At 33.9% G+C, this 5788-nt stretch overlaps 1 pseudogene; it reads left to right on the top strand.

The window, feature by feature from the left end:
• The first annotated feature begins 3924 nt into the window (after positions 1 to 3924).
• LOC105102062 (olfactory receptor 4A47-like) lies at positions 3925 to 4818 on the top strand (annotated as a pseudogene).
• Positions 4819 to 5788: the final 970 nt, after the last annotated feature.

Raw genomic sequence — 5788 nt, 5'->3', positions numbered from 1 at the left:
CTACAATGCAAATGAATAAACATGAAGATGTAAAACAGGACATCAAAATCGTAAAATGTGGGGGATGTGAGTAAGAAAATGTAGACATTTTTTAGAATGTGTTTGAACTTATATGATGACCAGTCTAAAGCAAGTAGATACAGTAAAGTGTTAAAATACTGAATAAGTATATATCTTTGAGGAAAAAATGACAATTGTATATTTCACTCCTTTCCACATAAAAGTAAACTATGCCTGACATTCTTTTGATAGTAAATTTCATCTGGCAACAAAAAGACATGCAAATTGCAATTAAGTTTTGAAAGGATTATGAGCAATTCTAGATGTTAACACAGGTTGTAATGTTACAATTAAAATCATGTGGTACTGTTTCAAAAATAGTTACAATATAAGTGATTAAAAGAATTTATAAATTAACCTGGTTTCACACAATCATTTAAAATAAGGATATATCTATTAGGATAATTTTGGTTCTAAATAATAGAAAAATCAATAGAAATTGTTTTGAGATTTAAGGATATTTATTAATTGACTAGCATAACTGCAAACTTCAAAATTATGGAAAGCTTCAGAGTTGGTTGATGGCAAAAAGTAAAGATGACTAAAGCTTACTGAGCACAAACTTTATGTTAAACATCTAGGAGAGTATTCTAAACTTCCAGGGCATGGTCTCCCAGGTGGCACCAAATCTCAGCCTTCAGTAATCCACGCCAATATTCCGTTCAGTTCACGCTTCCAGGTGTTGGGTGATACGGTCACAGCAGTGAATTCTATGTTGGTGAGTGATTTGTTTTACTGTATTTAGTACAAAATGTGTGTCCTGGATAGAGATAATGATCAGTGGAGGACCAGAGCAATGAATCACGGATTCTGCTTCATGAATAATAAAGAAAGCAGAAGTACTGGAGATAGAAGGGACATATATATACACCCAGCATATATAATGACAAGAATATATCTCTTCCAGGTTGAGGATTTTTAACAGAGTAAGGTTTTTGGCTGATTGCCCTAGAGTATTTTGCCATATGAGGGAGTCAGTGATGGAATTTATTAATGGAATTTTGGACCTTCAGCAGTGACAGTAGTCAGATCATGACTGGTGAGAGGTAGATCTTGTTGCTCACTCAGTCTGTATAGATCATTCATCTCTGTTACAGTGACCACCAAAGTGGCTGAAGAGGCTGACTGATGTCCACAAGGCAGGTCATCTTGTCAACCAGATTTCTGAGATTTTCTTTGATAGAAATTTTATATGATGAACAGACCTTTTTGCATTTGGTCAGTTATTAGTGATCCATCAACATACCACCCCTCCAGATTGCTTTGCCATCCATTCTTCCTGTTAAATTTTTACATTATTCTACATATAAACCAGGTCATCTCTGAAGTGAGGTAATATTACTTAATTTATTTTCACCATCTGTAACAGTGGTAGCCATTTCCTATCCTTTGAATCTCAGCTTAAACATCACTTTTCAGGAAGGGGCTTCCATGATTACATTATCCATAGTAGAATACTCCCCCTTATTTCTGTAACAGTTACCTATTTCTTGTCTTATAAGAAGTATATAAGACTATAATTGCTTTATTAAATTGTCTCCTCCCTTATTGTCTAACTCTATTACAAGAACATAAGATCCATGAGAGAAGAAACTTTTATATGAAAATTTTTCCTTTTCATTTATTGTTTTGTCCTCTCTTATGACACAGTTTTTGTATTGACATAGGTATCTTAAAAGTAAAAAAGAATACAATTAATATTTGGATAAATAATTAATTATTATACTTGAATTGGTGACAAATTTTTATATATTTGACCAAATGTCAAGGCAGAATAAATTGAGTACTAAATAAAAAAGAAAGAAAAGTTTGCTGTGGCAAGTGGGAATATACATGAGAAATTAATATTCACTGAAGCAAAATGATTGGACTTATATTTATTCTTGTCTAGCAATAGTCAGAAAATTATTATAAAGCTGTTATTTTTGTTCTCCAGGTTGCATCTTTTTTACCTTAATTCTGTGATGTGGTTTAGTAGGATGTTTATGTAATAGATGTAATTTTAAAGTTTAAAATAGAAAGTCCCAGTGAATTTAATTAAGCAATAATCAATCTTGGACACATTCCAATCTAAGACTTAATGATGTCCATGACTAGAAGTGATATAATGTCCAGTGTTCTTTGACACTATTGGGAAGATAGATTATATAATTTTAAGAACTGATATAAAATTTTCAGGAGATCCTTTGTTAGGCTTAAAGCAATGCATTAAAAGGCAACAACACAAGGAGGTCTCTCAAAATCTCCAGCCAAGTAGTCTGGCTGTACCAACATAGGAGAGTGAGAAGAGTTAAACAACTGAATGGTATTTTTCTATCTTGAAGTTAATAGGAAAAGAGGTAACTGAAGACAACTTTCCCTGGAAAATTGCACTTGCTATCTTCATATGTAAACACAGGATTCGCTTGTCTATTTGATAAGTTATTCTAATGTGGTAAACTTTTGTCTTTGTGTGCTCTGTGGAATTTTTCTTAAACAATCTATAGTGCAAATAAAAACATTCTTATGAATAACCAGAGGAATCCATGGAAGAAATGAACAGGCAGCTGAATGAAATCAAACATATCCTCAAGTAATAGTGCAGCCTTTCACCCCTTCTTTGTCATATTGGATGAAAGAAGAATTCCAGGATTTATGAGCGATTTAAAAAGTCTTCCTTCAGGTTGTAAACAAGCTTCCACAAGTAAGACTAACAGTAAATAGTGGGAACCAGGAGTCACAATTGTGTGACTTTCTTTGTTATGTAAGACATAAATCATTTTGCAATAAATCAAATATAGATACTAATTCTAGTTTTATCACTTAAAAATGTGAGCATTTGGAAAAATTAATGAGATGGTGTGACCCTTGTTATATCAACTGTAAAATGGTGATTACAGTACTTGTTCCTGTAAATACTACTTTTGATGCATTAAATTGTGAGAGCATGATTGGAATCCACTATGAGAGTTTTGAGCAGTTGATTGATACAATTAGAACAAGATTTCAAGAGTATAATTTGAGCTGATTCAGGAGAACAAACTATTGGAGGCCAGAATAAAAGTGGAATGGCATGACAGGAGGCTACTGCAGTGGACCAAGAAGGAAATGAGGGGTAAGGAATGATCAAATTTGTGATATATTTTGAAAGTAGAGATCACATGATTTGATAAAGTTATCAATGAATATTATGAGAGCAAAAAGAGAGTGACGAACCCTTTAAGATTTTTTTGTCTGATACTTTGCTCTACTCACATTGAATATATAAATTAGTTTAAGTGGGTCTCAGTAATATATCTTTGTGATTATTTTGTTGTTGTTGGGAGAAGTAATTAGGTCTATTTATTTATTTATTTTTAAAGGAGGTACTAGGGATTAAACCCCGGACCTCATGCATGCTAAAGCATGTGCTCTACCAGTTCAGCTATACACCACCCAACCCCCATATCTTTGTGACTATAAATAGTGTATCTTTTCATGGAATTTCTTTCCCATCTTTTCTTGTTCTTTACTTTTCCTTTAAAACTCAACTGAAGCATTACTTCCTCTGGGAAGCCATCTATAACTCCAGTTCGGTTGATATATTCCTACACTGTGACTCTTAGCTGTGTGTGAATATCCTTAAAATGACACTTATTACATAGAGTCTGGGACTTTCTGATCTCTCATTATTTGTCATACCACTGAGAGCAGGGACCTACTGCTTATTCAACTTGGTAATTGTAATGTCTGTGATGCATTGGACCCAAATACATTCTCTATATGCATTCTTTTAATTAAATGGATAAATAAAAGACAAAATTTATTATGCATTTAAAAGCTTTCTCCCCTTGTTTTGTAGGTAAACTGCTTCTAATATGTGAACTTATCTCCTGTACAGACTAGATGCAACCAAGGAACAATGTAACTTATTTCATCCTCCTGGGCCTCACACAGAATCCAAAGAAGCAGAAAGTCCTTTTTGTTATGTTCTTGCTCTTCTACATTTTGACCTTGTTGGGCAACCTGCTCATTGTTGTGACTATAACTGTCAGTAAGACCATGAATACACCAATGTACTTTTTTCTTGCCCGTTTATCACTTATAGATCTAATTTATTCCTCTTCTGTTTCCCCCAGATTGCTTTTAGACTTATTCTTTGGGGAAAACACTATATCCTTTGAATCTTGCATGGCTTATCTGTTTATAGGGCATATTTTTGGTGGGTCAGAGGTCTTCCTTCTGTTGGTGATGGCCTATGATCACTATGTGGCCATCTGTAAGCCCTTGCATTATTTGGTTATCATGAGGCAAAGGGTGTGTGTTGTTCTGCTGCTGGTGTCCTGTGTTAGAGGATTTCTGCACTCAGTATTTCAACTTGTCACTATTTATGGGCTCCCATTCTGTGGCTCCAATGTCATTGATCACTTTACATGTGACATGTATCCCTTATTGGAACTAGCCTGCACTGACACCTATGTCACTGGCATCTTAGTGGTGGCCAATGGAGGACTGATCTGCACTATTGTGTTTCTGCTCTTACTCATCTCCTATGGAGTCATCTTGCACTCTCTTAAGAACCTGAGTCAGGAAGGGAGACAGAAAGCCCTCCAAACCTGTGGTCCCACATCACTGTGGTTGTCTGCTTCTTTGTCCCCTGTATTTTCATGTATGCAAGACCTACTAAGACCTTCCCCCTTGACAAATCACTGACTGTGTTTTATACAATCATCACTCCTATGCTGAACCCATTAATCTACAGTCTAATCTGAGATGACTAATGCTATGAAGAAGCTCTGAAGAAAAAAAAAAGCAGATCAAATATTAAGTAAGTTGTATATCAATCATGAGGAAACTCATTTAACATTAACTGGGCCAATATCCCCAAATGTAAAATTCTTCATAAATCTGATACAACTTTCTTTTTCTCTAAAGAAATTTACAAAGCAGAAATAGATGCACAGACACAGCAAACAAACTTATGATTACTGCGGGGCAAGGGGGTGGGGAATGATAAATTGTGAACTTGAGTTTTTCATATACTAACTAATATATATAAAATAGATAAACAACAAGTTTATACTGTATAGCACAGTGAACTATATTCAAAATCTTGTAGTAACCTATAATGAAAAAGAATATGAAAATGGATATATGTATGTTCCTATATGACTGAAGCATTTTAATGTACACCAGAAATTGACACAATAGTGTAAACTGGCTATACTTCAATAAAAAATGTATTAAAAAGTAGTTAAACATTGTGATGATCCACTAGCCTTCCCAATAATTTAGAATATCTGGTAATACATCTGCTCTTTTAAATAGCCCCAACTTTTTCTTTTTCCTTATTGTGTTTCATAGCCTTCTATAGAAATACAGGCTCTGCTTTTCATCTGTAAATTTAGTATAAACCATAATCCATGATCTTCAAAGATGAACTACAGAACTTGACACCATACATTTTGGGTGATATCATTGTTAAAATAAATACTGACTATAATATGCCATTCTTATTTCTCTTCTTATTTCTCTTATTAGTGGAATACAAATTACTAGGTAATCAAAAGATCAGAATGTACTGTCTTATTTGACATATCATTCATAAAAACATTCTCTCTCTCTAAATCAAAGTTGAAATAGATTACTATCTGCCTCTAAATGGTCAGAAGCATATGGTCAAAGAAATTTACTATTCTGCCTCCATTATTTAATCTTGATTTATGAGGGGCAAAGTCTTTGGGTCAATGAGTACTTATCACTAGCAAAT

This window comes from Camelus dromedarius, chromosome 15, assembly GCF_036321535.1.
Source record: "Camelus dromedarius isolate mCamDro1 chromosome 15, mCamDro1.pat, whole genome shotgun sequence".
NCBI lineage: Eukaryota > Metazoa > Chordata > Mammalia > Artiodactyla > Camelidae > Camelus > Camelus dromedarius.
This window is presented reverse-complemented; position numbering and strand designations above follow the sequence as displayed.